This window comes from Saccostrea cucullata, unplaced genomic scaffold (genome assembly GCF_032062105.1).
Source record: "Saccostrea cucullata isolate Sc308-1 unplaced genomic scaffold, CSIRO_AGI_Scuc_v1 ctg9591, whole genome shotgun sequence".
Classification (NCBI taxonomy): domain Eukaryota; kingdom Metazoa; phylum Mollusca; class Bivalvia; order Ostreida; family Ostreidae; genus Saccostrea; species Saccostrea cuccullata.
In genome coordinates, this window is record NW_026925223.1 from 2,922 (window position 1) to 16,150 (window position 13,229).

A 13,229-nucleotide genomic window follows, 5' to 3' on the forward strand; every position below is an offset into this window, starting at 1 on the left:
TAATGTCTGGGTAGATTTCTTGTTTTTTTGTTTTCTCAACTATCTAAGTGGTATTTGTCGGCTGTCTAAGTGGCTCTGTCGACTTTCTCTGACGTGTATAAGTACCTTTCGTTTTCTGTCTATGACGTGTCTAGATACCCTTTTTTGTCAATCTATGTGGTGACACCTTTCATTTTTTGTTGCCTGTCTATGTGTATTTTCTTGGTATCTTTTTTTTCGAATGTGTTAATGCATATGGTGCATGTATGTATGGGTACCTTTCCATTTTTTCGACTGTCTATGGATCTAAGGCAAGGTCCTTTTAAGGCTGTTTGTTGCATTTGTCTTCAATTAAATTTGGATAAAGTATTTATTTATTTATTTATTTTTGATGTACATTTTGTAATGATGAAAACAATCTATAGATAACAATATATAACAATGGCTGCGAGCATTGTGACGTTCCATAAGATAATGATTTTACGGGTTAAGAAATATTATCAATATGTAATTCTGTATAGGTACAAAAATACATCTGTCGCCGATGTTGCCCAACAAATTATTTTTTCTATGACTTGTCAATGAGACATACATGTATTGGCCTCAGCTGCTAAGACCTGTCAAAGCGCGTCCGTGATTTTATCATTCAGCAATCCTGTCTGCAAAATGTTGACAGAGAAAGTGCTCTGTTTCCTCATCATTTGTATTGTCTTGGAAAGTCCAGTTCTCTTACTGCCTTATGAAAGAGGTAATTGGATAAAATTAAAAAAAGTTTTAAAATTCTGAAAACTTTTTTAAAAAAAATTAATAACCAACCTTTTTTTGCTTGTTCAGATCAAGGTTTTTTGCTCCGAAGGAGAAAGAGATATGACGACAAAGATGAATCTGTATCAATAGGAGGTAAGACTATATAGATATTACACTAAATATTTTTTTTAGGGGGGGGGGGTAGGTAGAAAGAACATGTGATTTGCTAATTCGCCAGCGTTTGCCTCTCTTATATGTAGATAATTATGTATTTTTTCTTAAATAAGTGGAATTTTTGCCATGCAAATTTTAGGGTGCATTCAACTCATTTTTATATAGTTTACCACTCCTGAATGCTTCTGATATATATTCTTTGCAGTTGATCACAGGTTGAATGCTCCACTATTTTCTTTGCTGTTGCCCATTTATAAAATACTTCTACTAGAATTCAATCGGAGTATTCAATTAACGGTTCGTTGACGATCCATTGACCGTCAATTGACTATTAGAGGAATTTTTGTCGTGCAAAATTTAGGGTGCGTTCAACTCATTTGCATATAGTTGACGACTTCTGAATGCTCCCAAAATATATTTTTTGCAGTTGATCACTGGTTGAATGCTCTATTTGTTGCATGCTGTTGACAATTTATTGAATACTCCTCTATTTTCTTTGCAGTTGACCATTAGTTGAATACACCTCTATTTTCTTTGCAGTTGACTCTTAGTTGAATACTCCTCTATTTTCTTTGCAGTTGACAATCAGTTGAATACTCCACTATTTTCTTTGCAGTTGACCATTAGTTGAATACTCCTCTATTTTCTTTGCAGTTGACCATTAGTTGAATACTCCTCTATTTTCTATGCAGTTGACCATTAGTTGAATACTCCTCCATTTTCTTTGCAGTTGACCATTAGTTGAATATACTCCTCTATTTTTCTATGCAGTTGACCATTAGTTGAATACACCTCTATTTTCTTTGCAGTTGACATTAGTTGAACACTCCTCTATTTTCTTTGCAGTTGACCATTAGTTGAATACTCCTCTTTTTAACGGTTAGTTGAATACTCCTCTTTTTTCGGTTAGTTGAATACTCCTCTTTTTTAACGGTTAGTTGAATACTCCTCTTTTTTCTTTGCAGTTGACTATTAGTTGAATACACCTTTATTTTCTTTGCAGTTGAGAATTAGTTGAATACACCTCTATTTTCTTTGCAGTTGACCATTAGTTGAATACTCCTCTATTTTCTTTGCAGTTGACCATTAGTTGAATGCTCCTCTATTTTCTATGCAGTTTACCATTAGTTGAATAAACCTCTATTTTCTTTGCAGTTGACCATTAGTTGAATACTCCTCTATTTTCTATGCAGTTGACTGTCGTATCACTGTGATTTATCACAACTAAATACGGATACCATTCCATACATTGTCTAAGTTATAGACACGTCCTTAGACAGTTGGGTTTCACACTTTTATTCAAGTTCAACAATAATGATGACGTAGTGCACAGCCTGATGTATTTAAGACAGTAAAAGATCCAAAATAAAATTACACGTGAAAAGCCAACGCACTAAATTGACTATTTGTTAATTGAACGCTCCTCTAGTTTCTTTACAGTTGAACTTTGTTGAATACTCAATTAATCAATTCACGTAGGTTGAAAAAATGGAAGGATATTTGAAATCCAAGGCAAGCAGTAATCTCGAAAAATTGAGCTGTCATGTATCTGGGTATGAAAAGTCAAAACAATGACGTTTCTAAAATTACATACTTCTTAATTATAAATACACGATAAATAAATTGAGCGGTCACACTCTCACCTGATGCTATATGCCTTATTTTGATATTTTCTGTGCAGAAAAAGAATACTCATGGGAGCGCATGGTACTATAGAAAGATTCATCATTTAAGTTACTTTAGCTTGAAATATATTGAGATAACAGTCTCCAAGCTCAAAAATGTGCATAAAACAATATTAAAATCTAGAAGAGGTAAAAATTGAGCTCCAGATCATCAGGGGAGGGGGGGGGGGTCGGGTGCCATGTAGGAGTGACCTTACCCTGCGAACCGATAACACATGCCGTGTGTTCCTTGTCATGATTGAGATATAACGGAAAAATCTATCGACAATTCACAGGGACGTAGCAACCGGGCCCCCACTTTTTTCCCCAACATTACCTTTACTATAGTAAATGTTCATTGAAAGGTTGGTTGCCCCCCTCCACTTTATACCATAGTATAGTGATAGTTGGCTTCAAAAAAGTTGGCCACTACCCCCACCCCCACCCCCACCCCACCCCACGAAATAGGATTTTTGAGTTTGGGCAACTTTTAATTTTCGTTTCTTTTTTTTTTTTTGCTTGTCAACTTTTTCAGGCAAGTAAAAAATTTTTTTCTGGTTGCCCCCCCCCCCCCACTTTCAAAAACGATGCTACGTGCCTGAATTCAGTGTTTGAATAATGTCTAAGAATTAATATAAAAAAGGTCAGCCATTATTAATCTTAATGATCAATTTATTTGCTGACTAGGTCATTGTTTTGACCAAAAAACCTTTGGTCATGATATTTAGTCATTTCTGAAATTTCTGTTATTTTCTTTCTTGCAGATACAATGGTCCAAAACAACGGATCTGTGTTCAATTCTATGGGAGCTCTAGGGTGAAAAATGCAACATTTTAGAATTATCGAACACTTCAGAACACATTGATTCACAAAATAATTTTATACAATATATCAATAAACAAATTCGACGTATTGTTAAGTTTTATCTTCAACCCCCTTCTGATTGATGAGATACATGTAGGAATTATAAAAGAAGAAGGTATGGTTTGAGCTTTATTGCGCCCTAAAAAATGTAATGACATCAAAAAAGTTTTGAAACTGGCTTAAATATTAGTTAAATAAATGATTCTGATAAATCAGGTAAGAATATGGCATGAAGGTTTACCATTCTGCAAATATGACGTCATTAATGTGAAGCATTTCTCTATTTTCAACAGAAAAAACCTCAAAATGGCACATTTCAAGGGTGATTTTCCTTTAGAAAACTGTGTCCACAGCCGTCGCCCACGTTATTTTTTTGACATTTTATGCAAAATTCAATAACGAATCACATATCTCAAGATCTTTGTGGGCGTTGCCTGTGGACAATGTTATCTGAAAGAAAATTCCATTGAAAAGTGGTGTCTTCTGCAACTTTTTAAGAAAATACGGGAAAATGCTCATGTTTATGACGTCATAATTAGCATTTAAAAACACATGTGAGAAAAATGACTTGTATGATTTTTCTGCATTGAATTTCAATTATTTAAGGTCAAGATCTAGTAAATAACTTGAGACTAATTTTTTGGTGCTAGATCCATTATGACGTCATAATCAAATTCAACTTTCTTTTTCCCATACTTTACAGCTTTAGCAGAATTATGTAGAAAATAGGGTATTTTCATGACATTCATTTTGAAATTATATGAAAATTAAACCGGATACCTATATTGAATTTGATATTGATTTAAAGAAGAGGCCATGAACATACAAATTACCGTTTTCTGAGAGACTGTAGGCAATCTGGATACATTTCCTCTACCGAATACGAAAAAAACTCCCATATTCATGACTGGTTTTCTTAATTTTTCATTGAAAATGACAGTTTAAAATACAATTTTTCATCTTGTTTACCTACAAATTAAAACACCTCATTTGACCAAGCTAAAGTTGTAAAGCATCAATAAAGGAATTTATTTCTCAAGTTTGATAAATCTGTAGGCACCTTTCATTTACTAGATCTCCTTAAAAAGGATGAATTTTCAACTTTTACACCAGTTTCATTTTTTAGAAAATCACAGGGAAAAATTTGTATGGAAACCATACCTTCTTCTTAGATAACTCAATATTTACATTTCCATGTCTTTGTCCGAGATAAAGTTACAAATTGTTTATGTACCTTATTTCTACATGAATGTACTCTACGTTCATCAATACACTGTAGTTAAAAAAAATCACGTGCAGGACGGGACAAACAGCTAGACAGAAGCAGGACTGGAGCACGTGGATTGGCGGAATCAAGAGCATGTAAATATAAGTTATAACTGTCTTATTAGCCGGGCTTATTGCTCAAAGAGCAATTGCCGGCTTATGTGATCCTGTTCAAGACAGGATGTCAACCCCATAGTCGCCATTTTAAAGTTACGTGTAAAAATATACTTCTTACTCTCAACCGCTTTTGAGGTAATACAAACGCTAAATAAAGCAACAAAAATAAAACGAAGTTTTATCTAAATAAATAAACATATTTATAGTACCTTTGAAAACATCAGTCTTAAGTCAAAGAACATAGTTCATTAGTGTAAGGATTTTTGATAATCAGTGTTACATGTATCTTAGTTCTCTACACATATGAAGAAAAGCAGGAGAGGGAACCAGACTGGTCTGTTTGTTTACATTCAGCTGCGGTACCAGATTAATTCTGATTCTGACAAAATCGGACCGTGGTATTAAGATCGAACTCACTGTCAGTGTCTTTAATTTTTATCATTTATATTGATAGATTTAAAATGATTTTTTCATCAGAATTTTAAATTTGATATTCTTTTTTTTATCTGTTAATACAATATAAACGTATGATTCATATAAGAAATTCATAAAGATTCTACTCTGTAAATGAGCCCGGCTCTCTGTACTTATGAGTACTTTGATTTTTCAATTTCATGAAGATGATCAATCGATTGGCTTGTGTGATAATTTTATGACTTAACTAGGTGAATTAATTCACAGTAGTTATTGTACAGTCGTGTGCCAAAAGTGAAGATAGTTTTATTTTTTTCTCTATATATTTCATTGAAAACAACATTTTTTAAAATCACTGGTATAACAGCATTTCTTGACAGATTAGATCACAAATTTCATGGTAATCCAACAAATTGTTGTAGTTGATATAAACAATAGTTTTTATCTGATCAGTATTGATATTTTAAAAATATTGTAATTTTACTGCGACCTGAATTTTTAAGTCACATACTCACAATGAATTATATAGTCACGTTGATCTTGAATTTTAGAACTGATGTCAATTGATGAACTATATTTTAGTAAAAACTAAATATTTAATGATCTTTTAAAGAAAGAAAACTGCAAATTTTCTGGTTTAAGTACTGAAATAAATAATGAAATTGGACAAAAATTGACCATTTGCCAATGATTTTAAAAAATGTTGTTTTCAATGAAATATATAGAGAAAAAATAAAATTATCTTCACTTTTGGCACACGACTGTATAAGGCCTTGTAAAGAGCCATAACTGCCTTACCGACGACACGGCCGTCTCAAGTAAAAAAGAAAGTCAACTGTTTCTATTTACAGATAAATATAACCTTTTCAATTCAAGATCAAACCACATGTGGACCAGTGTTGTATTTTCAAAGTTCCAAGTTTGTTACATAACAGTCATTTTACTTGTTCAATACTCTTATTTTAAACAAGATTTTTAGAAAATCTTAAAATTAAAACAAGCTAGCAGCTATGACATTGGGTATTTAAAATAGTTTAGGACTGTTTTTTTCCGAGATACTTTCAAGGTGTAATGTTGTATTAATCTATCTCTTACATTATTTATACATATATTATAAAATAATAAAAGAAAACATGAAAAACGCACAGAGAGAGAAAAAAGTAAAAGCATATTGTAGAAACACGCACTGTGAGATTCGAACTCACGATCATATTATATAACGACAATCCAGCAATCATTCCACTGCGCCACGGAGTCATAGTAAAAGGATGGATAAAATTAAGACAGATTGTTGAATCATAAAAAAAAATTAGAAGAAAATTTAAATACATATTTTCAACATTTTCAATATGAAGACCACCTTTAACCAAAATTATCTAAATGATATGAAGTGCAGTCATATCCAAATAAAATTATTCAGATGTTGTTTTTTTCTGGTTAAGGGTGGTCTTTTGCTACAGTTTGTCTTTGTTTAGGGGGATACGTCAGTATTTACTATATTCTCCATATAAACTTAACGATTTTTATATTTATCATATGAGGGAAGTATTAATATTTAAATTTATTACACACTTAGTAATAAATACAGGTTTTTTGCATATGCGATATGGCAGACGTCACAATAGCCGTATCAGCCCTGCAGGGCTGATACGGCTATTTTTGACGCCAATATCACACCCTTAGTAAATTAAACCACAAAAACAGTACTTGTGATCGTACACAATATTTGGTGGGTTCATATTCTCTTAATTTAAAATTTTTGAAAATAAGGTTAATCTTAATTTACAAATACATGTACATGTAATATCTAGATTATTTTAAATTACGGATCGAGTGCATTGAAATAGAAGTAGAAACGAACCCAAATCATATGAGACAGTAGGTCATGTATATTTCTGTAAGAAGTCCATGCATGATTACTTACTTATTTTCTTCTCAACTTAACGTGTTCTGTATTTTATTACTAATACTAATACTGTATTTTATTACTCGACCAATATCAGCCCTCGGGCCTTCGGCCCTCTGGCTAATATTGGTGTTTCGAGCTGATACAGGATGTGATATGGAAAAGGGTATGTATTATTCTCTATATAATTTTTGTGTGATTTGCTTTAAGGCAAGTATATACTAACATTGTATGACAAAATTTTGGTTTAACAATGTATTTAAAAAATCACTACTAGAGTAGCGGATAGGGAGTATCAAGTGCGCTATGGCTCTTTTTACTTTTTATTGCCCCCAAAACATGATGAGGCAGCTTTTTACATTGTATAAAACCTCAAAAAATGATGAGGGAGGTGATTTGTTGTTTTTATTTTATTGATTTACATGTAGCAATAAAAAGGGTCGATGATGCAACCTTGGAAGAGATGAGGGAGGGCCTGAGAGCCAAGAATTTATTTTTTTTTTGCCTAATATAAACTGTTCCCCTTCCTCCTATTATTTAGATATATTATTATACAATGTATGTGCCATTTTATTTTCTTCTTTAGAGGTTTTCTCGTACCTTTGCTATATTTGTTATAGTCCTTGGTGATTTATTTTCCTTTCTCGAAGCCCTTTAAGGCTAAAAGATTTTCTAGCGCGTATTTATAGCATAGATTGAAATAACAGCACAGGACAAAAGCTTAGGAAAACATAGTTATAATATTTGTCTGATTTATTGCATTCTGTTTATACTCTCATTTACTTTTGACCAGATTCAATAAATTAATGAGAAAAACGCCATTGTCCATTACTAAGTGATCTGCTTTTTCATTTTACATTATATAAATAAACAGGAGCGACTCCTTTAATATCTGTTATTTCGCCAAACAGTAGAAAGGTATAATATAACAGTGTGAATAATGTAAATGAAAACCGTTTCTGAAATTCAATCCTTGTGTTTAAATACATGTAATAATTCCTGACGCACAATAATTAAAGTTTCTGAGGGTAATCATGAATGGTGTAACAGAGCCAACGTTTGGAAGTTGTTCAGTAGAAATCTGTGCTAAGATGAGGTATAAATTCAATGAAATCATTTTTTAAGAATTAATACAATAAAAGGATTTCTAAGATTAAAAAAGTCTCAGCAACATACATGTACTCGTATATGATTTTTATTAATTCAAAAACTTTAAAACTTGTTTTAGTTATTTATAACATTGCTTTCAAGTTAAGTTTTAGCCATTTTTTAAATAATTATTATGTATGTTTGCAGTGATGCGACTCAATATGTACATATACAAGAAAAAAATATATTTTATAAATAATTATATCAATATTGAAATGCTATTTGGTAGCTCTTTTCCCTCCCCGGGATCAGAGTTATCTGAATTCTTCTGGAAAAGACAGATCAATATCTATACATTATGATCAATTATTTAAGGTAGAACCTATGTCGGAGAAGTCTTTGTCACAGGATTTTGAAACTTTTCATAATGATAAATTAGCACTTGCTTATCAATCACTGAAAAGTACATGACATGTTTCCATGTTATTAAATGTAACATGGTATGATAAATACATATTGCGACTTCACAATTTCAGTCATTTTTAGGGGTACTCGTCATGCAAAGAAGACAAACAAATCCCAAAATTACTTCTTTAAACATCGTTGTTTTTATTGTTTATTAATTAAACAGTATTAAACAATATTTACCGAGAATAAATTCTTTTTTATTCAATTGACATAAAAGATAAGTCCACATTAAAAAATAGGCAAATGAATTATTTTTTTAGTCAATTTTCCTCCCTACATTTGTAAATATTTTTCAGAAGTCTTTATCACAATGTTTTCAATCTTTAATATGATAAAGAACATACCCAAATGATTACAAAAAGTAATTTATCGATGCTAATATTCTTGACCTTTCTGAACTTGCACGGATTTTATTATCAAATGACTGTTTGGGGTTACCTTCAGATTAAAAATGTTTATATAAAATGTACTTTTAATATAAAGATCATATTTAATAGAGAAATTGTAATAAAACTCCAAGAATATGAATAAGTAACAAATAATTATGAAAAGGAATGCACATCATTTCATGATAGCTATCACAAAATGTTCACACACAATCTACAACACATACATCTTTGACTTAGACACATTTCATCCAAATATTACACTATTTAGTTGGGAACTGACGATATTTTTTAAAGGATTTTTGCATTCCTCCAAAATTTCAAAGCTATATACCATTTACATTATTACAGAAGGTTGTACATGTATACATTGTAATTTCATCACACAATAAAATATAGTCTTGGCTTTGTCAACTAAATTAAGGTCAAGATCTATTAAATGATGTGCCTACATGTTTCTCTAATGCAAGAAATATATTTTCATTAAGCATTATATTAAAAAAATATATATAAATCGAATTAAGATTATTTCGGCATGATTTTAAATTAAATTCTGTGAATTACAAAATGCAGTATTTCTACCATTTCTATACTGAAGCTGTAAAGTATGGGGGATGACATTGAATTAATTATGACGTCATAATGGATCTAGCACAGGCTAAACACATTCACTAGTTATGATGTCATACGACGTAGGTTCTACGTTAACGTAGAAGCTACGTCGTATGACATCATGTGTTAAGCCTGTGCTAGAACTATTATGACGTCATAATCAATTTAAGTTACCTTTTCCCGTACTTTACAGCTTCAACAGAAATTGAAGTAAATTAGTAAAACAATTTGAAATTCATGGAATTCAGTTTGAAATCATGCTAAAATTCTCTTAATACCTATAATCAATTTACCGGGGGCTATATATATTTAATTATTAAGCTAATTGACTTAATACATTTCTCAAATTAGAGAAACCTGTAGGCACCTTTCATTTATTATAGATCTTGACCTAGAGTGGACAAATCCATTCTCATGTAATGAAATTACATTGTGATAACTTGTGAATGGTATGCAACTATTTTGAAGGAATGCAAAATTCCTAAAAATTAAATCCTCAGTTGCCAACTAAAGAGTATAACTAGTATCTTGATTAATGTGTCTTGTGTCTTGAGGCAAAGATGTGCTAAATGTGTATGTATAATTGTTTGATGTCTATCATGAAATGCATACCTTTTCATAGTTGTTTGTTAATTATGTATTAATTAATTTTACCTAATATGGTTGATGTTTGATTACAAATTTTCTATCAAATATGAGCTGTTTAAATAGAAAAATTGAATTTTTGATAAATATTAGCATTGTAAATCTGAAAGTAACCCCAAAAGTTATTTATCACATATTTTCACCTTTATCCCGTTGATATAGCTCATGTGATATCGTTTTCGTATCAACACTATGTATTCGTACGCTGCGTGACGTAATGTAAATAAACAAATACATGTGCATGATGGAGAGAATGACTTAATTTGTCAAATTTCACTTCATTTGATAAATTTGACAAATTTCATGAATTCATGAATTTTAAAAAATAAGTGCTGAACTTTCTTTCTTTTATTTTTGTACGAACTATTTCATGCAGCGTAATATTATTTATTGCGTTATTTGGTCCGACGAAACCGAAAGGGAACGTTGAAATAGAAATAAAGACAAAATACACATTTATTGTGAACAAAAATATGTGATAAAAAGAATCTCCCATGGTTTGTGATTTGATATGATTTATATCCAACGAGTTGTGTGTTTTCTATCCCCGAGCCTTGGCGAGGGAATAGAAAACACACGAGTTGGATAAAAGTCATATCAAACCACAAACCATGTGAGATCCTATATTTATCAAACCCCTGTGTAAGTGCAAAAAGGTCAAGAAATGTAACATCGGTAAATAACCTCATTCTCGTTAGCTTGAGGGGAAAAGTAATTACATTATTCAATTTGTGTAATCATTTGGGTAGGTTCTTCATCATATAAAAGATTGAAAACATTCTGACAAAGAATTCTGAAAAATATTGACAAATTTAGGGTGGAAAATTGACTGATAATAATAGAGTTCATTTGCCTATTTTTTCTTAAAATAATGTGTAGATTTATCTTCTATATCAATGGAATATAAAAGAATTTATTATCGAGAAATACTATTAAATACTGTTCAGCTAACAAAGTCGACGACCGACGATGTTTAATTACGTATTTTTGAGATTTTTCATATTCTTTTTGTGAAAAGTACCCCTAAAAATGACTGTAAATGTGTAGTCGCAATGTGTAATAACCATTCCAATTTTTCACAGGCTGCACTACATTCAATTACAAAGAAACATGTCATGTGCTTTTGACTGATTGTTAAGCGAGTGCTAATTTATCATTTTGAAAAGTTTGAAAATCTTGTGACAAAGACTTTTCCAACATAGGTTCTACCTTAAAAATTACAGCGTGCTGAAATTTAAGTCTTAATTGTAAGAATTTCTTTTTTTGTGAAAAGGGCCACAGAACCCTAAGGGAACCTTTTTTTCTCTAATACTGTAAACGATCAAATTTCTTGAAAACAATAACCTCAGTCCATTAATTATATACTCCCATATTCTTTTGAAAAGATGTAATAAATTAATTACAAATACGTCATTGTCCAAAACAAATCTGCTTTATCATTTTACGTTATATAACTAGGTCGCTAAACAGTCGGTACCCATCCTGTAACTGTGTGAGAACTGTAAATTAAAACTGTTTTTGAAATCCAATCCAACAGATTATGCATATATATTAATCCCTTAAAAAAATCATTAAAGGTAGTGTAATGTGATAAGTAAACAAGAGAGCCAGCATTAGATTTCTTCTGCAAACTAGTAGGTAACCTCAAATGTAGACATGCTTGCTGACGATTTGTCTGGACTGATTTTAGCATTAAGTAACTTCGATCTTCTTCCAAAGGTCGACTTTCTTGACCTAAATAACATCCCTCGTCCCGTCAAAGTGCCAAACTTCGAAATAAGTGCAAAATTTATGTGATATTTTTTTGCCATCACAGTCGCGGATCCAGAAAATTTTTCCAGGGGGGGGGGGGTCCACCCAAGTCAAAAAATCTAATCCCAGAAATTTCTTGACAAGCAAAAAAAAAAACTTAAACTATACTCGCCCAAAATTAAAAACCTATTTTGAGGAGGTAGGGTTAGTCTATGACTTCTTTTGCCTCAATTCAATCTCCACTTTTCATATTCATTTCACACATTTTCGCGTTTACCAGGAGGAGGAGTGGTCAGCGTTTTCCAAGGGGGGGGGGGTCCATGGTTACTTTTTTTGCTTTTAAATTAGTATGTACATTTTTCACCATGTAAATTCCAGGGGGGACCCCCCAACCTCCCGACCCCGACCCCTCTAGATCCGCGAATGCATAATTTTGTCCTTATTTTCTTTAAGTACACAATAACTTCAGAATTACCACCACAGGAAGAAACAAGACCTTTCAGTTAAAACTGAAAGGCGGCTTTCAGTAACTTTTCAGTGGCCATTCAGCCACTGAATGGCACATACATTTCAGTGACCTTTCAGTTGCCTTTCAGTCACATTTCAGATACCTTTCAGTCACCATTCAGCGGACACATTTCCGTCAACTTTCAGTGGCCTTTCCATCAACTTTCAGTGACCTTTCCATCAACTTTCAGTGACCTTTCCGTCGTCTTTCAGTGACCTTTCCCTCGACTTTAAGTGACCTTTCCGTCGACTTTCAGTGACCTTTCTGTCGTCTTTCAGTGACCTTTCCGCCACTTATCAGTGATATTTAAGTCTCAATTTACATGTAGCAATTTTTTCACTAGCGTATTATTTTATAATCAGATATTTTTCCTTAACAAGGAAGCAATATTTTGAATAAATATTTATTATTCAATCTTAATTGTGTTTTCTTTTACTTATCGTGATCAAATTCGGGTACCTTAAAATATGTCTAATTAATTATTATAATTTTATAAATATGTGAGATTTATTCAATATGATTTTTAATTTATTTTCTAATTAGATTTAGAAAACAAAAATTCTTCAACATATTCAAGTGATGAAAAATGATGATTCAAATTAAATAAATGCCGTATATCACATTCTATAGTGCTTATA

At 31.8% G+C, this 13,229-nt stretch overlaps 2 long non-coding RNA genes across 2 annotated transcripts; both read left to right on the forward strand.

Moving 5' to 3' along the window:
- The first annotated feature begins 611 nt into the window (after positions 1 to 611).
- Positions 612 to 3,465, forward strand: LOC134268388 (uncharacterized). Its single transcript, XR_009992358.1, has 3 exons — positions 612 to 727; positions 814 to 879; positions 3,329 to 3,465. It is a non-coding gene; the product is annotated as an uncharacterized LOC134268388 (long non-coding RNA).
- On the forward strand, positions 1,583 to 2,057 carry LOC134268387 (uncharacterized). Its single transcript, XR_009992357.1, has 3 exons — positions 1,583 to 1,640; positions 1,915 to 1,989; positions 2,029 to 2,057. It is a non-coding gene; the product is annotated as an uncharacterized LOC134268387 (long non-coding RNA).
- Positions 3,466 to 13,229: the final 9,764 nt, after the last annotated feature.